Here is a 21,926-nt window from a genome sequence, read left to right as displayed (position 1 = left end):
CAGGAGCAGAGTGTCTCATTGTCATGAAAAGTCCTAAGTTATTAAAACATTTAATAGCATATTCCGTAGTCTTTGAAAGATATGAAGAATGCCGATCTAACTGAAATATATATCTATATATCTAGAAAATCTAACTAACATGACTACAAACTTGACTATTATTAATGATTATCCATTAACAACCTATATACATTACATTTTTAAATGAACTACACAATCACAATACCTTAATAAAGATCAGAAATACATATACATATAACAAAACTGACCTTAAATCTCTATCAATAAAGCAAAATCTATACTAATGCAAATTATTCATATCTATATCATATCCCCCTTTAAATGTAAAAGAACATTTATAAACCATATTTGGGAACATGGGCGCAGTTTTTTCTCTCCAAACTGCTTCCTGCTGAATGGGGGCGTCGTTAATTAGGTCTTTCATGGTATAACCTGTGTGCTAGTTTCATCTCAGTTGGCAGTTGAGCGAAGCAATTTTCTGAAGGTATTCACAGCAACCGTTCAGGAGGGCGTGGTCCATCATACCATATCGGAATAGAAGAAATGAACAGGGTCTCATCCTCTGTGAAAACAAAAAAAGAAACTCCTTTCCAAAGTATCATGTCCTTAGATCCAAATTTCAAAGTCAAGGCATCAAAATCTCTACGTTGGATTAGTTCAGCAGCATTTATAAACAAATATCTTTTAGCAGCTGTTGCTCCTTCCTCAGCATTCAAACAATTCAAAGAGAGCATAATAGTATACAGTATCAAGATTCTCTGTGTATTTTCCATCTTTGTACGCTTTATTTTAACCTCTATTTCGTTTATTTTTACTTTTATATTCTCTGTATCTCTTTGACCTGGAATAACTCTGTAGACCAGGCTGTCCTTGAACTCTCAGAGATCTGCCTGTCTCTGCCTCCCAGGCATTGGGATTAAAGGTGTTTGCTACCACACCTTGAACTCACAGAGATCTGTTTGTCTCTGCCTTCTAGGCACTGGGATTAAAGGCGTGTACTACCACACACAACTTCTCTTTTTCTTATTTTTTTTTAAGAACTTTTAACTTTTAGCTTGCATATATTTTTAACACACTGTAAATCATTTAAACATTTTCTTTGTCTTTGAATCTCTTTACTGTATATCTCTCTTTTTCTGACCACACGAGCCTTTAAATTACTGAGCAATATGAGTAGGATTAAAGCCGTGGCTTTGCCAGCTAGATCCAGTCCATTCCTTAGCTTTCCGGCCTCATGGCTGAGGTACCGGTTGTAGCCACGTTTACTGCCACAACTCTATGGCATTTCAAGGTCCCTGCCAGCAAGCGAGCTTCAGCAGCCTGTGCTTGCAAACCACACGAACCGCCTGCGTAAAAGAGTCAGAGTTTGCCGTGGCAGGACAGCCCAGAAAGCCAGCATTTTTAAACGGCACAGCTTTTTTCCTGCTACAGCTGAAAACCGAAAAGCATGCGTTCAGCTTTTCACCAACACCATTTAAGTGTTTCGTGGCAGGACCTCTTAATGAGCTGCAGGGTTTTGCAGCTGAAGCTGAGTCAGGAAGCCTCTCTTAGATGAGAGAGCTTGCTTGCCTCTAGCAAGCGGAGTAGACCCAAGAAATTTCTGCTACCAAGAAAACATGCTTCACTCCATTCTCTCCCAAGCTTTCTCAGGCTTTTTTGTGGTTTCAGTTAGCCACACGTCTGGGCGCCATCTGTTGAAATATGAAGCGGCGGGGCTGCGTCCCCAACACCCCAGCCGCTTGGCTAGCTCACGCCCGAAATAACAACACACAAACTGTATTCATTTAAAGAACTGCTTGGCCCATGAACTCTAGCCCTTACAGGCTAATTCTCACACCTGGACTAGCCCATTTCTAATAATGTGTGTAAGCACCCCAAGGTGCGCTTACCGGGAAGATTCTAGCCTACATCCATCTTCATGGTATGTGGAGTTTTCATTTACAGCAATGATGTTGACACTCAAAAAGCTTCAGATCACTCCCGATTCCAAAGACCAGAGGAAAGATGCTCAGCCAGTACTTAAAAACCTTTGATAGACCAGCCTGATAACAAGGTGGGCTTTAAGAGCATTGTGTTCCTGCGCAAATCATGAATGCCAAGTTCTCATTTTCTAATCTAGAAGATGGTGACATGACTTCCTCGTCCACATTAGTATTATCATTGCAAGGACTGAGAGAATGTACAAAAAGGGGCCTAGAGTCCACAGGGACAAGGTGTGGGGAGTGGAACTCCCGGGAAAGACTCACCAGGCTCCTCAGTGATCACCGTCATTTGATGTAGGTGTGAATTCTGAAGGCGTTTCTTATCACAATTCATAAATTTCAAGAGTACAGACCTATCCCCAGACCACCTGCAAGCCTGGTCAATGGTAAGAGAATCCTGTATCTACACTGCAGAATTCAGTGCAAAGACAGATGGCAAACTGGTTCACAGAGCGGGGGAAGGCACACTGGATCTTGAATCTTAATTCATCAAGAAACTGAATTTTAACCTGGTTCTGGGGCGTGGCAACACAAATTTGTAATTCTGACACTCAGGAGACTGAGGCAGGAGGATCACAGGCTGGAGCTGTGGCTACAGCCTAGGCTGTTTAATGAGTTCAAAGCCAGCCTGGGCTGCAAGTGAGACCCCTGGGGAGACAGCTCAGTGACTAGGAGCCCCTGCAGCTCTTTCCAGAAGACCTGAGTCCAGTTCCCAACATCCATGTCAGGGAGGGCACAGCTGCTTGTAATCTCAGCTCCAAGAGATCCAGTGCCCTTTCCTGGCCCCATTAGGTGCCTGTGTGTACCTGGTATTCACTCACACAGACACAGACACAGACACAGACACAGACACAGACACAGACACAGACACAGACACAGACACACATGATAGACAGACAGACAGAAAGACCAGTCTTTTGTGTGGGAATTGAAATTGTTGAAGCTATTTGCTTGATGTGTGCATTAGTTAACTTGTTTTGTTGTTGTGGCAAAATGCCTAACAGAAGCCATCTGAGGAGGGAAGGCTTCATCTTGGTTCACAGTTCCGGTTGGAGGACAGCATGTGTAGGATTATGAGGCACTGAATCTACAGTCAGGAAGCAGGCAGCCATGAGTGCTGCCGTTCAGCAGTAAGTCCATGAAACGTCCCAAGATCCACCATGACTAACCTAGTCTAGAAAGTGTCCTACAAACATGCCCAGAGATCTGTTTTCCTGGAGATTCTGAGTCTTGTCAAATGTGTAATCAAGTTTACCCATCTCAGTTCCACACTGCATCTAACTTGACCCTGAACTGCACCACTGTCCACCTTTCGATTCTACCATTCTCAGAGGACATTGGCAGAATAAGGCCAGAAACTTCATTAGCCAGTCCTCCAGGTTCCACATTTCTCTCGGCATTCTTGGTTCTAAACGCTACACAAAGTCATGAAAATAAAACCCTAGGGAGAATTTTCACATACTGTTCACCCGGATTCCTGAGCTGCTGGCAGATTACTTATGTCATCACAATATAACGACCAAAACCAGATAGTTAATGTTGGTAGAATTTATTTAGTCTAGAGGCATCCAAATTCTCCTAACTGTCCCATTATTGGCCCTTTTGCTATGTGGATTCCAGTTAATGGCAGGATCGATTATATTTCTTTGCTGTGCGGCACAGTTAATCTAGATCCTAAATGAGATCTGGGACACTTGCTGTGTCAAGGCCTAGACAGTAAATATTTACATTTCATGGGTCATCAGGTTCTCTAAGGGAACCACTCAACTCGGCCAAACGCGGCCACAGGTGTGGCTAAACAGATGCACGTGGCTGGGTTCCAGTCAGTTCTGCGTGAACACCCCCTTGTCCTCTAGACAACTTTTTGTGGTTTTGGTTACCACGGCTAGCTGTTGTCCAAAACTATCAAACGGAAAATTGCTGAAGTGAATAACTCACTAGTTGTGAGTGGTGGCCCGTTGGGTGGCGTAAGAGAATCTCGCAGTGTCCCACTCCACTTGAATCATTCCGGTCCAGAGTGTCCGCTCTGTGCACGTCCTGTCTTCAGTCACCTGGGAGCCAGCCTGGCTAGCACACCACCTGGTACAGCACAACAATGCTTTTGTCCAGCGGTAACCAAAAGCCCTTAACAAAAGCCCAGAAGGACAAGAGTAGCGTGATGCTGCCAACTTGGGAAGGCTAAAGAAGGCACACTGCACTTCTTGGTAAGTGATGTCTTTCATCATCATAGGAAGAAGGGTAAGCGTGCTGGAATAATCTGTTATGGGGGGATGGACTCGTGTAGCTTTTATCATGCTGTACTGTTCCATTTGTTCCCTTTATTAATAGCTATTGCTAGTCTCTTACCGTGCATGCTTTAAAAATTTGACGCTGGTGTGGAAGGATAAAGCGGGGTGCTAGCCATGATTCCAGGCATCCACTAGGGATGTTGAACACATCTCCTGTGGAGGGGGAAGAGGACGCTCTATTAGGAAAACAAACTGCCAGCTGAATTTGACTAAGGGGCCTCGGAGCTTGCCTATTCTGGACCATTAGTTCCTGACACGTGGACCCAGACCCCCAACATGTGTAACATCTAAGGGTCTGTGTCTGGTACAGAGCCTCAAACCCACAAACTGAGTGAACAGTCTGTGTTTGTGACAAGCTGCCCATGTATCCAAAGCACAGATACAGAAACTTCTGAGTTGCCCTTTGTTTCCAGTAACTTGGTATTTGGAGTTGTGCAGGACTGTTGCCTTGTAACACACCCCTCTGGTGTGTTCTGGTTGGATGCATATTCGGGATAAAATTCAAATCACATGTTTTTGGCAAAATTATGCCAGGAAATGAGTTGTGTCCACTTTGTGGTGCTTACAAGGCGGCACACTGTATCAATTTGTTTCTGAATGTTGAGGGTTACTGTTCTCTTGAGGGTCTTGTTTCTCCACCCTAAAGTTACTGTCTTTCTCTTTGTGACAAGTGAGTATCATGTAGGAAAAAATACTTCAAGACTGAAAATACTTTGATCTGCACAAGGCTGGGCAGGTCAAGATTTCATTATGAATAGAAGAAGGGTTCTTAAGGCCCCACTGCTCCCCAGGAGACTAGTGGGAGTTAAAGGGCACTGGGGAAGGTTTCATTTTCTTTAGGGGTATAGATGCCAAAAGCAGCCCATGCTCTGGTAAATAGCCTACCACCTACGCCCACGCAAGCAAACCTCATTTTTCTCAGTGGGTTGCATGGGGAAAGTGACATGAAAATAGGAGGAGACTTTCTAGGAAGAGGAAGAATTTCAGCAGAAGAGGGAGTATTGAAAATGGATAAAATTCACTATATATAAGTATGAAATTTTCAAAGGATAAATTCGAAACACATTCATGACTCATTTTACCATCTACTAACTATTCTTGATCTTGAAATAATGATTAGTGTTCTCAAATAATGGCTTTTTCAATTATTCTTTCCAATAACATTTAGCTAAAATTTCACGATGTGAACTTCCTTAATCTCTCAAATGTTCACTCTGTTATTTATCTATGATTATGAATATGATTATGAACCTACGCCTTCTCATTGTCATTAATCTTCCAGCCTTTCCAGATTAGCAGAAAGAAGCCCTCTCAGACAGGCCCCTTTGTCTTTTTGGCAAGACATGCTCATATTTCTAGGCTGAGGAATTTTCATCTCTGTTGCCTGTTTCCTGCATTCCACGCTTCTCACCATGCACGAGGTCAAGAAGCATGTATGCTTGTCGTTGGACTTTCTTTGGAACTGCCAGTTCCCAAATAATGGCACAGAAACTTCTTATTAAGTATGAAAGCTTGACCTTAGCTTCAGATTGTTCCAGACCAGCTCCTATAACTTCAATTAACCCACTTATATGAATCCAATCTATGTTTTGCCATGTGGCTTGCTACCCCTCCTCCATACTTTACATCCAACTTGCTCGGCAGCTCGCTGGCAAGTACTACCGTGCTATTCCTTTCCCGGAGCTCCTCTCTCTCCCCAGAAATCCTACCTGTCCTCTCTTGCTGTTCAGATCTTTATTAAACCAATCCGAAGTTGATTTAGCAGAGATATATCTTCACAGTGGACTAAAAGATTATCCCACAGCATATACTATTTTAGCTACAGAGATTTAAATTTTGTATTTGCGCGCGCGTGCGTGCGTGTGCGTGTGCGTGTGTGTGTGTGTGTGTGTGTGTGTGTGTGTGCTTGTCTGCATGTTCAGAAGTCTGGAAAGGACAGAGAAGCACATCACATTTCTTGAAACTGGAGTTACAGGCAACTTTGAGCCACCTGGTATGGATGCTTGGAACTGAACCTGGGTCTTCTTTAAGAGCAACGAGTGCTCTTTAACCACTAAGCCATCTCTCCAGCCCTATGCACAGAGATTTTTTAAAAGAGACAGAGAAATACAATTAAGAAAGGATGAAAGCAAAACAGCACAAGGCTAGTAGGGCTGATGCCTGCAGAGAATTACCTTCTCAGTGTTTTGAATTCATCTTCTAAGGTTTATTTTTATTCTCATTATATGTGTATGGTGGCAGGTGAACATGAGTGCAGGTGCCTGAACAGGCCAAAAGTGCCACATCTCCTGAAGCAAGAGCTGTAGTGGCTGTGAGCCACCCAATAAGGGTGTTGAGTCTCAGGTCCTCTGTGATAATAGTATACGCTTTTAACCACGGAGCCCAAATTTTGAATTCCTAATTTACTTGTGACTATAAAGTTCTCCCAAATGATGAGATGCTGATATCATCAATCATGCCAATATTAGACAACTCAACCCATGTAACAAAAGTGAGGATCTCAAACTAGAGTTCCCAATTTCCCATCATAGAAGAATTTCCACATGATAAGCAGGCCCTTTCAGTAGACCTAGTTTCTTTCTGTCTTTGGAATTAAGCAATAAGTGTTCTGTCCAAAACCAACAACAGTATCACTCAGACGGGTCATTAAAACATGGATTCAGGAAAAAAAAAAAAGATATTGTGTTCTGCCCATAGTTTTGACATTCCTGAGGATGGGATTATAGCAAAGCCTCTGGAGGTGAGTGGGGTGTGTGTCATAGGCCCACAGTGACGCAAGGCGCAGGCCAGCTGCTGTGGATTGCTACAGACAGCCTAGGCTGGTCCTGACACCCACTCCGAATGGCTTATGCCGTGGGTTAAAGTTCAAAAAGTGTGACAGATGAAAGGTGGCACTGGGAGGCCAGGGGCCCACAGTCTGACCATTCATCATTCCCACAGATGGAACTGAGAGTAGCGATTCATTAAGTTAATTTGTGTTTCCTTGCTTTATTTATTTACCAAGCACTTACCAGGTGGCATAAGACTCTTGAGAGAGTACTGCCCACCCCCCCTTTTTTTAAAGTGCCTAAAAGATTAAATAAAACGCTGAAAAAAGTCAAACACACACAGATAGACACACATGGAAATGATATGTGCGGGCAGGTCAGGGAGAGGCTCAGCAGGTAAAGGCATCGAGCCCCATGACCCGCAGTCCATCCCCAGGACCCACATGGAAGGAGAGAAAGGGCTCTTGCAAATTGTCCTCTGACCTCCACACATGTGCGGTGTCATGTGCCACCAGCCCCAAGCACACACACACAATAAAAACAAAGACTTGAACCAGGCCAGAGTTAGTGGGAGGAGAAAGGCAGCCACAGCTGCATAGCGAATTCCACACAGACAGCTTACACAACAGGCATCTGTTACCAAATGCTTGCTGTGGGTCAGAAGGCTGGGCGTGGCAGGCTTCATGGCTACAGACGAGGGTCTCACAGGCAGCAAAGGCAAGAGCGTTAGCTGAGCCCACAGTGACCTCCGAGAATGATGCGACGGGGACTGTGAATTCACTTCCCAGATCACTCACATGGTTGTGGATGAGAAGGTCTAGGCCCCTGCTAACTGTTCCTTGACACTGGGGTATCTCCGGGAGCCTTTCTGATGTCCTCACGGCTTTGTCGCTAGCTTTTGAAAGGAGTAAGTAACCCTGACCCAGAAGATGAAAGCTGCAAAAACCTTCAAAAACTAACCATAGGCAGGCATTGTACCCCACACACTAGGAGACTGAGGCAGGAGGGTCTTGAGCTTCAGTCCTGCCTGGGTTAAAAAGGGAGACCCTGTCTCAAAATCCAAACAAACAAAACTAGACACAGAAGATAAAGGATCATGTCTACAGTATTTTGTATGTTTGTTGTTCTGGTCAACCTTATTCAGTATGAGAAAGAATTCACAGGTCACAAGAGCAGCAGGGAGAGATAGCCATAGGCCCCTTAGAAGAGGATGCCGGGGGAACACAGACATAACCCGTCTGTTATGACGATATTGGGAGTTACATAGTTATATGAATTTGTCATCACTATAGCTAAAACTTGCACATTCAATGTACATACATTATTCAAAAACTAAGAATAATTGTAATGACCAGGGAAGACATAAGAATAATTATAATAATCACATGCTTCATAATGGCATTTCAGTCAATGATAGCTTGCGTACAAGAAAGTGGTCCCATGAGATACGTCGCTGTTGTGAAAGTTGTCTTAAATTGTCTTTGTCATCAAGCAATGCATCAGCAAATCCCTGGATTGACAAATACTGAGTAAACGAGCTGTAATTTAAGCACTGTGTTCTTTTGGGAACATCGGGAAGGTGTTTTACATTACCAGTTCTGAAGCTATCAAATAGATGAGGGGATATTTGTTTGGAAAAATGAATCTGCCACTAATTATATTTAATGTTAATTTATTGACAATGTGTGCCAACTTTTTTTCTTTTCTTCAATTTTTAATAATAAAATAAGGACCCAGGCTGGGGTTGGGGCTCAGTTGTCAAATATTAGACCCAGTGCCATTGGCCAAGCCCTCCTCAGCATCACGCTCCTTGACTTCACGAGCTCCTCGCTTCTGCCTCCACTGTTCACTCTCTATTGAAGAAGTGGAAGTTCTTTAAGTGAGAGGGTGAGAAACCTTCCTTGGAGCCTTCCCTAACTCCCAGCTGCTGGCAAGAGGAGTGCATTCCTCACTTAGCATGGCATTCCTGGTCTATACATCTGCTTTTGTGCCTGCTTCTAGCGTCAGCCCCTGCCAGGCTCCCACTTGCTTCTGGAGTGGGGGTCCACAGCTCACCATTAACCCACCTTTGGATTCCGTAAAGGCTTGCATACCTAAGGGAGCCAGGGATTCTTGTGTAAGAGCAAAAATGAACCTTGAAAACCAGCGTGGATGGTGTGGTACAGCTCAGTAGCCAAGACTCTGAGCAAGGGCAATCCCTGGCTCCAGGAAAAAAAGAAAGAAAAAAAAAAAAAAACAATGTATCTGTAGGTTTTCTATAACTCAAGCTTATTTCATGTTTGGACATGTATTAACACTAGCCAGTTAGTGTGCCCAGAGGCTGTCAAAGAGCTATTTCTAATTCCTACATTCACATTGTCTTTAACATGATGACCATCTGCAATCTGTAATTTATGGGCAGGGAACACATGACTTTTAAATTAAACTGAGCCTATTTAAGGACTGGCTTCAAGAGCTACAGGGACTGCCCTCAAGGCTGAGGAACTGCCATGGAAGAGGGAACGGTGGTGGAAAGGCCGCTGGAGGTCAGGCGTGATCATAGAGGAGCACAGTCTCCTGGAAATGACGGGGTCGCTGCACTTGCGATCTCACAACTGGGGTTCCTTCTATAAGACCTGCACAAGACCAAGGCAGTCAGCACTCCAGCATTGGGAGGTGAGGGCCTTGTGAGGGAGCTATTTACCACTGCAGGCTTGGGGGAAGAGGCTCAGTTTTCTTTAAGGGTGTCCCCCCCACACCCAGTAGTTTGACTGTGTTCCAGTGGATGGCTCCGCACCCACGAGTATGTATTGCAGCACAAACTGAAATCATGATAGTGTTTTAAATGATGGCATCAAATCATTAGTGGAGTGGGATGTGGCAGTTGGACATGGGAACACTTAAGGGAAGAAGTATGGGAGATAAATAGGATCAAAATATACTGTATACGTGTATGAAATTCTCAAAAATAAATAGAAAACATTACAATACAAGCTGAGAGTAGAGCTCAGTAATTGAGCACACGCTTAGCATGCATGAAGCCCTAGACGAGATGCCCAGCACACAGATTGTCAAAATATTACTAAATGAAAGATGTAAAGCGGGAATCTCGGCTTTGAGGTAAAATAGCTACATCATTGGAAAGAGAGGATAGACCATCTAGGAGATAGTAACAGAGAGGGGGAAGGGTGCAGAGAAGGTAGGCAGGAAGAGACTGTTACTATTGGGGACTTAGGAATAGACAAACAGAAAGAAAGTGTAAGGTAGATTTTCTGTACCACATGCTAGCTCCTGAATAACCACATAGAGACTTCTTATTAATTATGAAATCTCAGTCAATAGCTTAGGCTTATTCCTACCTAACTCTTATAACTTAAATTAACCCATATTTTTATTAATCTTTATTCTATCACATGACTTTTTACCTCTATACAATTTTGTGTGTCCAACTCATTCTGCATCTGCCTGGCTTATCTGCCCTTCTTCTTCCCAGCATTCTCTCTGCCCTAAAAATCCTGCCTACCTATTGGCCTTCTAGCTTTTTATTAAGCCAGTCAAAGTGACATTTTTTCACACAGTGTAAAGAATATGTAGTGCCCATGCTATTCCTCTGTATCTGGCTGGTGGCTTCTCCATCTTCTTCTTCCCAATGTTCTCTCTGCTCCAAGACTCCTGCCTATCTATTTTCCATTTAGCTTTTTTATTAAACCAATCACAGTGGCATATTTTCATCATTTGATCACAGATCAAAAATATTTCTGCAGAGCTGTGACATGAGCCAGGCCAATGACAGGAACTATAGAAGGGATCTGTCAGAGAACCAGCATGGACATCAAGGAAGTTTAGGAGCCTATGGGATGGAAGGTGTCAGAGGGAACTTGGGGAAACGAGGCTGGACATGGAGGTTAAGAACAGATGAACTGGAGTTGGAAAGATGACTCAGAAGTTAATAGCACTGACTGCTCTTCCAGGGGTCCTGAGTTCAAGTCTCAGCAATCACACGGTGACTTGCAAACATCTATGATGAGATCTGGTGCCCTCTTCTGGAGTGCAGGCATATATTCAGGCAGAACACTGTATACCTCATAAATCATTTAAAATAAATAGTTGAGCTGGTGTGAAGAAGTCCACATACTGATGGTAGCACACAGCTCACAGGCACAGGTCCTAGTCTGGGGCCCAGAACCAGACCACTTGAGATTGTTAAACTTGGAAATGTAAAACCAGCCCTTCTTTCCAAGGGACAGAGGTTTCCTAACCACAGTTTTCAGAATTCTAATGATGTTGTGAGTAATCCAAACACAGAGGCTTTAACTGTGGTCAGGCTCATGGAAGCTGACTCCTGGATCTTCCCAGGAAAACATGCTGTCCGTGAGGTGGGTTTTTAAAGTCCTTGTGATGTGCAACCACTTTGGAAAGCAGTGTGGGGGTTTCTCAGGAAATTCAGGATCAACCTACCCCTGGACCTAGCAATACCACTCTTGGGAATATTCCCAAGAGAGGCCCTATCATACAGCAAAAGTATATGCTCAACTATGTTCATAGCAGCATTGTTTGTAATAGCCAGAACCTGGAAACAACCTAGATGCCCTTCAATGGAAGAATGGATGAAGAAAGTATGGAATATATACATATTAGAGTACTACTCAGCAGTAAAAAACAATGACTTCTTGAAGTTTGCATACAAATGGATGGAAATAGAAAACACTATCCTTAGTGAGGTAAGCCAGACCCAAAAAGAGGAACATGGGATGTACTCACTCATATTTGGTTTCTAGCCATAAATAAAGGACATTGAGCCTATAATTCGTGATCCTAGAGAAGCTAAATAAGAAGGTGAACCCAAAGAAAAACATATAGGCATCCTTCTGAATATTAACCTTCATCAGGCTATGAAAGGAGACAGAGACAGAGACCCACATTGGAGCACTGGACTGAAATCTCAAGGTCCAAATCAGGAGCAGAAGGAGAGAAAGCACGAGCAAGGAACACAGGACCACGAGGGGTGCACCCACACACTGAGACAATGGGGATGTTCTATCGGGAACTCACCAAGTCCAGCTGGCCTGTGTCTGAAAAAGCATGGGATAAAACCGGACTTGCTGAACATAGTGGACAATGAGGACTACTGAGAACTCAAGAACAATGACAATGGGTTTTTGATCCTACTGCACGTATTGGCTTTGTGGGAGCCTAGGCAGTTTGGATGCTCACCTTACTAGACCTGGATGGAGGTGGGTTGTCCTCGGACTTCCCACAGGGCAGGGAACCCTGATTGCTCTTCGGGCTGATGAGGGAGGAGGACTTGATGGGGGAGGGAAATGGGAGGCGGTGGCGGGGAGGAGGCAGAAATCTTAAATAAATAAATAAATAAATAAATAAATAAATAAGAAAAAATAAAGTCCTTGTGAAGTTCATGTGTTTATCATGCACTCGTGTACTCTACTGAGGATTAAATGTAGCCTGAAGTGGCTTGAGGATAAAATGACAAGGAAAGGAAGGCAAAATAAGAAATTATGATCAGAAACAAAAAAGAAAAAATATCCAGGGCCATCAGGAATAAAAACCAAGAACCCACCGGACAGTGGTGGCACACACCTTTAATTCCAACACACAGGAGACAGAAGCAGGTAGAACTCTGTCCTTTCGAGTCCAACCTGGTCTACAGAGCAGGTTCCAGGACAACTAGGGCTGTTACACAGAGAAACCCTGTATCAAAACACCAAACAAGCAAACAAATTAACAAAACAAACAAGCAAAAACCCCTGAGAACCTGAACCCAGGTGTGGAAATCACAAAAGCAGATTGTGTCTTTCGCAGGGCAGTGGTGGCGCAAGCCTTTAATCCCAGCACTTGGGAGGCAGAGGCAGGCGGATCTCTGTGAGTTCGAGACCAGCCTGGTCTACAAGAGCTAGTTCCAGGACAGGCTCCAAAACCACAGAGAGACCCTGTCTCGAAAAAAGAAAAAAAAAAAAAAAAAAAAAAAAAAAAAGATTGTGTCTTTCACAGGTGCTCCAAATCTGAACCTGAACTTTATGGAAATTAAAGCAAAAGGAGACAGAATTCAGTCAGCTGTCTATACCCACAGGGAAGAAACAGGTATGAGCCGGCTCTTCCAGAGCATTTTCTAGGCCGGGGCTCATTCATGTGGCCTCTGGACTCTGAGCTGTGCTCTGCTGAATCTCCCACACCAGTGCTGAGCTGCAGACTCCTCGTCTTCAAATGTCTAGTAGCCTCCTCTGGGAGAAGCAAATGGCTCTTCAGAAGAGCTTTGAATACTCTATACAATGGTACAAGTTTAAAGTTACTTTTCAAAGAATGCCAGACATTTGTCTTTGGAATATTGATGTCTTTCTGAACAATGCCTGCTCCACAGCTCTCAGCAACCAGATCTGCAGCGTGACGAGTGTGGCCACATTCGCAGCTGCTTACCAGGAAGGCTGTCACTTGATAGAAAGGGTGCACTGACCTACATCAAACAGTCCCGTCTGTGGGACACAGAGAACTTGTGTTTCTACAGACACAGCTTAGGAACAAACATTCAAACTCTCCTACTGACAACAAGTCCCTGCTTTTGCTACCCCTGTGCCTGCTTTCCGGGACCTACCAATCTGAAGAGCTTACTCATTCCTATTAACCTCGATGTCACATCTATAGAACATTATTGTTGCTGATTCCTGCAAGCATGCTAGTTTTCTGGCTATCCATTCCTTCCCCTTTCCTCTACTATGTTTGTTTTCCCCTAAAATGCATATCCATTTTAATACTTGAGAGGTATCATTTTATTTGTTTCCATCCTTTAAACCATGTGCTTTCCCCATGTGTTTGTTTACTTTATTTATTATTTGGCCTAGAGTTTACTTTGTTGCTCATACCCTTTACGATCTTTGCTGGGTTGTCCGTCTGTGGGGGTCAGCACCGTGATGGCAGCCCATTCCACAGCTTCTTCCCTATTTCTCTCCTACACACTCCTAAGCTGCCTTGAAGTTTATGCCCATAAGCACACTGTTTGAAATACTTTGGAATGTATTTCTTCAAGAAACCGTGATAACTTCCCTGTGGCTCTTTTAAAATCTATTAGCCAAGATGGACAGTTGGAATTACCATTTCGAAGAAGCAAATTGAAAGATGAAATTTACACTGTACTTAAATAGTTGACTCGTCATCTCTAATATTTAAAGAGTGGAAGGAGGAGGGGGGAAAAGTAAGATATGATGAAGAAGCTGAGCATAGAGCTATAGGTCTGCAATCCCAGCTACTAGGACAACTGGGCCAGGAAGATCACTTGAGCTCAGGAAGTCAAACCCATCCTAAGTAACAGAGGGAGAGAGGAGAGAGAGAGGAGAGAGAGAAAGAGACAAAGAGAGAGAGAGAGAGAGAGAGAGAGAGAGAGAGAGAGAGAGAGAGAGAGAGAGAGGGGAGACAAGGACAGAGATAAAGGTTGGGGGAGGGGCTTGAAACAAACAAGAAAAAATTCCTTCTTAATTAGGAAGAGTTTGAATATGGTGGCACACTGCTATGAATCCAAGACTAAGGCAGGAGGTTGTCACAGGTTCGAGGCTAGCCTGGAGTACACAGCAAGAGCCTGTTAAAAATAAAATACGGAAGATGACAAAAGGAACAGTGATGTGTGTGTGAAATAGGCAATAGGCTGAACTGGAGGACTCCTTGGTTTCGTTTTGATTCCTAGTCTTTCTAAGGTGTGTGTAGTGGGAAGAAAGGCAGACAAAAGATGGGCAAGATCCATCACTGACATCTGGCATTAATTTCTTAAACACTGCCTCCACATCATGTCCTTGGCTCACCTATATGAAGTACTCACGTATCGTGATCTGCTATTGCAATGCCACCCCTTCCCCTGTAACCACGGACAGCAACCAGCTGCCAGGTCTCCCCGCTTCTGCTCTGGAGACCCATGACCTGCTTGTGCTCTCTTCTGTTTCCTCACCTGGCAACAGCTGCTCTCAGGGCACGGTATCTATGTCCTGGCTCCTGACTTTAGAAACATGGTCTCCTCCTCCACAGACACCAGCTGTGCAAAAATACACAAGGAAATGACTGCAATCAAAACAACAACAAATCCTGCTAAAGCCCAGATTGCAAAAGCAGATTGAGTGCTCCTTTATACAGATTTCAATAGCTTCGGCTTGGAGCAAGTTGAGAGTCCCATGAGATACTGGTGCCTAATCTAAAGCAAACTTGGAGTCAAACTCGAAACGAGAGCGAGCTCTTCCCATTTGTTTTCTTCAACTGCACAAGTGCATGCAAACCCATGTGTAGACTGACGTGCAGACCGCTCTCTGCACCCTGAGCACCACTGCCTACCTCCACTTTTCCTCTCCCGTGCAGCGTTATATTTTAAAAATAACAGCGAGGAAACGTGAGTCAGAGTTGAGGAAACTAAGGTCAGTTGAATATCTGACATCGTTATCTCAGGATTAGCAGAGAGATGGTCCCCATCGTTGCTCATTCTTTGCTTTGGTTACTATAGCTCTCCATCACAACGTCCAAGCTGTGTGTCTCTCAATGGACAATGTAGTTTTCTCATCAAGTAGTCTCTCACCCAGTTCCACTTGGCTCAGTCTTGGGAACATCGGACACCTCCTTCTTTCTCACCCGATCTAGGTCCTGGTGTAGGCAGAAGGGATGAAATTGAGGATAGGTCTATCTTAACTATCAAAATCACACGCTCTGAGGCAACGAGCTTGTTTGTTCATGTTAAAAAAAAAATCAAGTAACAGTGGGACTTAAAACATCTTAGATTCCCGTCCTGACTTCCTTTGATGATGAACAGTGATATGGATGTATAAGCTAAATAAACCCATTCCTCCCCAAGGGAAAAAAAAATCTTAGAATATTCCTGGTCTCTGTTTCCTGCAAAATAAGCCTATGAAGCCCATGTCTAAACACGGTGTCTAAATAGTCCATTGCTGACTATCCCTGAGTTTTCTTCGCCCATCAGCTATGAATTAAATGGAAAACTGTGGACCTATGTACATAGTCAGGTGTTCTACATGTGGGTGTATGCTGCACGCACCTCCTTTAATTCCCATAGCAGTACTACAAGGTACTACTAACTATATTTAGAAAGAGAAGGGGTTAACCAGTTTGCAGGAAGCCTATCATTAGTGACAATCTTTGAAGTAAAACTTGAGATGGGAGTCAAACTTTTTCCGTTAAAACATAACCCTGTCATTAAAAAAAAAAAAAAAGGCTGTGAAAATCTATGTGCAGGCTGGTGGGCAGTGCTGGTGGTCTCTTCCTATCTCCAGAACCACCGAAGGTATGTTTAGGTGTTGACAGTTTTCAGAGAGCATGCTTGAAATATGGAAAAGTTTACATTTAAAGAGGGAAGAGGAAAAGAAGAGGGAGAAAGGAAGGAGGAGAAAGCAGAGGAGATGGCGCTACAGGAGAAGGAAGAAAAGAGGAACAGGAAGCGGGGGAAAGTGGAGGAGAAAGAGGGAATGGAAGCAGGCTACCCTGAACCAGAAAGGACTTAGGATGCCCTGGGCTCAGGCTTTGAAAGGGGTGTGGGGCTTATAGCTATGACGCAGGCTTTCCTATGGGAAACAAGAATTTCATGTTATCCGGGGCTCTTCCAATGGCACATAACAGACAACATCCTAATCAGCTCGTCTTAAATAAGTCTTGACATTGCTCTCAGTGGTATTTTCTCATATACTGAGGACCCCATGGTGAATGGCTTCTGACTAGCCAACCTCCTGACAGGCAGCATCCTCTGTCTTCCTATTCTAGATCCCTCCTGGCTGAAGGGAAGCTGCTACAGTTAACTAGGTCAAGTCCAGATACCACCACAAGCAGCACCAGAGAGGCTTCTTCCAAGTTCTCACCTTCAAGACCAAGAATACACTTCCTAGAGTCCCTCAGGACTCTGTTCATGCTTCACTCGCCAGAATTAAGATGTGTACCTATGAGCTGACTATGTTGTCATTCTAGCCTAGGATACACAGTGATACCCTGTTCCCCAAACAACAAAAGATATGTGCCTTCAACTAAACCAAAACCTAGCAGTGGGATTAGGGCAAGGAGGACAAACCTACTGAGAGCAGGGGCCTGAGATCCACTGCAGAACTAGAGCTCCCCCTCTGGGTAGAAGAGGAAGTGCTGCTGAAAAAGTAGCCAGGGCCCGCTGTAAAGCGCTTAGGGGGGTACACATGGTACCCTGGAAAGTGAGCTGAGTCAGGAAAGTCATCTGAAGTACAGATGGGGATGGAATCAGATCAATGGGTAATTCAAATACAAAGAGAGTGTCTAGAGCTCTCTGTAGAAAATCCAAGAGGAAGAAAGGAACAGGAGGCTGGGCATGGTGGTGCAAGCCTACAGTTGCAGTACTCAGGAAGCTGAAGCAGGGGAGTTGGGAGTTTAATATTGGCCTGGGCTACATAGTGAGGTCCAGGCTAGCCTGGGCACAGCGAGATCATAGCTCAAATCAGTGATAAAGTAATCAAACAATAAATAAATGGGAGGAAGGGGTACAAGCTCTTATATCTGAGCCGGCAGATAGATGTCATGTTATTATGTTTCTTTTCATAGGAAAAAATGGGTGATTTAAAGAAAATACTAGTAAAGTTTCTGCTTTGTCTCCTTTATTAACTCATTTTTTGATAGTCCATAGTTTTCTGATTTTTGTTGTTGTTTTATTTTGTTTTGTTTTTTTTTTCTCCTTCTCTTTCTTCTTTCTTTTTTTCTTTTCTTTTTGTAAACAGAGGTGGTACTTTCTCTTCTTGGCTGCCCAATCCCAAAATAATCACACAGAAGCTTAATATTAATTATAGATTGTTTGGTCTATTGCTAATGCTTATTGCTAGCTAGTTTCTACTTTTAAATGAGCTTATTTCTATTAATCTATTCACTGCTATATAGTTTGTGACTTTACCTGTGCTCTAGTATATCTTGCTACTTCTATGGCTTGTTGGCATCATCTCTGATTCTGTCCCTCCTTTCCTGAGTAATCATTTTGATGGTTTTGCCTAACATTATCCTGCCTGGCGATTGGTCAAACAGCTTTTATTATTAACCAGTGAGAGGAATAAATATTCACAGTGCACAGAAAGAAAATCTCACATAGAAATGGTGGAGAAAAAAGTAGATTATTGAATCTGCTTTAGTTCAAAATACAACTGTCAATCTCAAAATATTTTACACTGGTATAGATTTTAGCTAATTGATATAAATTTAAGGTTAATTTTGTTATGCTATATGTATATTTCTACTCTTATTTAAGGTATTGTGTTTATATAGCTCAATTAAAAATGTAATGTATAATTAAGAAATACAGATTTACAAAAGTACAGTTAGTTATCTATATTTGTCAAACTTAAGGTCATGTTAGTTAGATTTTCTAGATATATAAAGATATATAAAGATAGATAGGTATTCTTCAATACTTAAGAGATCTACAGAATATGGCATTTAAAATAGATAAGTAACTTAAACTTTTCCTGACAGTGAAACACATCTGCTTCTGACAGTACCAATGCACTCCAGAGAAAATGATGGGCATCAAAGAAACTCTATATGGAGGCTATTTTCTTCATGGCAAAAACTAGCCATGTGGGCAAAGAAACTAACTGTCCTTTCTTCAACTGCTGAAAATTACTGTCCAAACTGGACCAGCAGGATGTAAAAAAGGAGACTGCCAAACTTTGCCAAGACAGGGTTGGACAGTCCTTAAAATTTTCTTGCTTCTGAAAAGGGTCTGTCAGAGATTCCAGGTCTGTAGACCAAAGATGGATGCCCTAACATTTCAGAGAAACTTTGGGAAACTGTCCAGGCAGCCAGCTGTTTTTGTCATTTCTCACTGTGTTTTTAGAAGTCACTTGCCTGTACTTCCTGCTTACTCAGGTTATATCATTTCCTTCTCAGGTCTTTGATGAAGTTGAAGACTAGATAGTTACAATTATAGCTTGTCTTTGTTATGATAAAAAGGTAAACAGATATAAAACTTTAAACTCACCAAGAGAGCATAATTAAATATTTTCCCTAATTTTGTCAAATACAAATAACTAGATATCATAACTACAATTCTTGCTTGATAGTGGTTTTGTTATATGTAATTTTACAATGTTAAAATTAAAACCTCCCTTTTTGATTATACAGAAAAGGGGAAATGTGGGATTATCTTTCTGTACACTGTAAACATGTACTCCTCTCATTGGCTAATAATAAAAGCTGTTTGACCAATAGCCAGGCAGGATAAAGTTAGGCTGAACAATCCAACTGAGAACTCAGAAAAGGAGGAGTAGAGTCAGAGGAGATGCCAGCGAGCCACAGGAGCAACAAGATAAAGTCACAAACTGTGTAGCAGTGCATAGATTAATAGAAATGGGTTAATTTAAAATGAGGAGCTAGTTAGCAATAAGCCTGAGGAATAGGCTTATTGTAGGCAGTTTGTAATTAAGTTTCTGTGTGATTATTTGGGGACTGGGTGGCTGAGATGTGGAAGTAATGCCTATGTTTACACTTTCATTCTCAAAATTGTTCTAGCCAGGCATGGTGGTACATGTACTTAGTTCCAGCACTCTGATGGCAGAGGTGGCAGATCTGAGTCTCTGAGTCCCCTAGTCTGCAGTGAATTGCAAGCCAGCTGAGTCTGTGTAGTGAAACCTTGTCTTAGCAAAAATAAATAAATAAATAAATAAATAAAAATAAAATAAATCTAAATATCAAATATATTGTCAACATCCTTGTGCCCCCCCCCCCAACCAATTTTTCATGGTTAACTGGTTATTTTCTGAGCAGAAAAACAGGAAAGGGAGAAGGTGAAGCTCACTGTTAGAGGCCCTGGGTTTGATCACTACTCCCCACATTCACAAATCAGAGGAAAAAGGAAAAGTAGGGACAGATGATGGACTAGCAGGTGTGGGCCATCGGGTCAGAGCACTAACTTAGGCACACATGGCTGGGGAAGGAGCTTTTCAAGACTGACAGGGGAAGGTCTTATCTTCAAAGTCAGGAAATCTCCTGACCAATAAACACAGGAATAAACCTTTAACAATAACTAATGTTTGTGGGGTAGATTTTTAATATCCTGTACTGAGTTAAGCACTTTCCTTTATTATGTTATTCATTTTCTATAGTGACCCCATGAGTTAGGTACAGGACTGAGATAAGGACTATAGCTTGAGGAACTGAGCAGATAAGTGACAGTTCCAAGGTCACACAAGGAGCAAACAGTGGGTCCAGGATTGTAACTCAGGCGGTTGTCTCAGACACTGCTCCTTCGGGTTATTGTTTCTGTCTTTCAGGGTACAGTCAGGACTGATGTGGTAGCTCAGCAGGTAAAGGCCTTGCCCCATGACTTGAGTTAGATCATGGGAACCCAAGGGATAGAAGGAGAGAACCAACTCCTACAAGTTGTCCTTGGACTTCCACATATATACCCTCCCCCCAATAAATAAAGTTTCATTATTAATAATTATTCATAGTTAATCATAAAGCCACCATACTCATAGAAAACTTGTTAAATGCTGGGTACTATGTGCTTTCAAAGATCACTGCAGTCCATCTTCAGAGATACTGTCGAAGGTGTTGTCATTAACACACTGTAGGTAAAGAAGCCAAGGTCTAGAGAAATAAGCACATTATTATATACCTACTAAATATTAATATTAGATACCAAACAATTATTAACAAAACTGTACAATGTACATTCAACAGAGCAAAGATTCCAACTGATCCGAGAAAAATGCCTTTGGTTGTGCAAACAGTGAAAATAGTAGAATGTTCAGGTTAGAGTCTGAATGTTTAACTCAAGATCCAGAAGAACATACAGGTACTCATACTCAGAACATTTGGCTGCTGTGCTAGTGACTTTGATGGCCTTATTATTTTTTTCAGGACTTCTGAAATTTGAGGATTAAATTAGGTGTTTATTATCTTGGTTTTGTATATAAGTAGAGATTCATAAAACTCCTCATTATGCAACCCTGGCTGGCCTGAAACTCCTTATGTAGACATGGTGCCTCAAACTCCCAGAGATTAGCCTGCCTCTGCCTCTGCCACCAGAGTGCTGGAACTGAAGGCGTGTGCCACCACACACAGTCACAATTCTCAAAGACTAACTTCTCACAGATTTCCACAATGTATATTATTTGGGGAGAAAACAACTCTGGCTCCTACTGGTTTATGAATGGCAAAATCACTCAGCTCAGACTCTGTAGTAAAGGGACTTTTCATTTGATCCCCGTTTTCTCTCTTTGCTGTCTTACCCAGCTGGCCAAGCAGGGAGGGTGAGGCACCACGCTTGGGAGAAACAATCATTGAAATCCCATGGCCACGTGCATGGATTTCTTCTCAGTCCCCAGTCTCTGTTTCTCCTCCTAGAATTCATTCCCCTCTCACCTTCCTTAATTGTTCCTTCTAATCTCCTGCATGCCAGACATGGGCTGCCTCAGGTAACTCACGGGGTATACCTCAAAAGGTATACCTCCCAAAAGCTCTTTCCCCTCAAACTTCCCGCATGCCAGACTCAAGCTGCCTCCAGTACTCACGGGATGTCTAGCAAGAGCCCCCTCTTTCCTGTTTGCTTAAGAAACAATGGAAAAGTTGCCGTTAAAAAAAAAAAATCAAGTCTGAGCACTTAGGGTACTTGTCAAATATACCCGATGAAGGGAACAATGTGTTTGTTGAAGATGCCGGTGCCCAGAGCTGTGGTGGGTGGGGCTTTTGAGAGTCCAGGTTTCCCTCAAGTGTACAGGATAGTCTTCTGAGACCAGTTTTGGAAACACCGCTGCAGAACAAAAGAAAATAATTACGCATTGCAATACAAAGAGATTTGATGTCATAAAACCCCAAGAAGCTTATGTGGACTAGATTGATGTACAGTGCAAACTGGATGAGAGACACAATGGGCAGGTGCTGGGCGA

The 21,926-nt window shown here is 42.8% G+C and overlaps 1 long non-coding RNA gene across 2 annotated transcripts in view; it reads left to right on the top strand.

Annotated features, from left to right (window-relative positions):
* Nucleotides 1-3,987: 3,987 nt before the first annotated feature.
* Nucleotides 3,988-21,926, top strand: part of LOC126491692 (uncharacterized) — a 53,239-nt gene continuing 35,300 nt past the window's right edge. For both annotated transcript variants that reach the window (XR_007589436.1, XR_007589435.1), the window contains exon 1: nucleotides 3,988-4,207. This is a non-coding gene — a long non-coding RNA (uncharacterized lncRNA). The remainder of the gene's footprint in view (nucleotides 4,208-21,926) is intronic.

The sequence above is a fragment of the Alexandromys fortis genome, unplaced genomic scaffold (assembly GCF_014885135.2).
Source record: "Alexandromys fortis isolate MF-2015 unplaced genomic scaffold, M_Fortis_MF-2015_v1.1 scaffold_22, whole genome shotgun sequence".
In the NCBI taxonomy this organism is placed as follows: domain Eukaryota; kingdom Metazoa; phylum Chordata; class Mammalia; order Rodentia; family Cricetidae; genus Alexandromys; species Alexandromys fortis.
The sequence above is the reverse complement of the archived record's forward strand: the minus strand, read 5'-3'. Positions and strand labels throughout refer to the sequence as shown.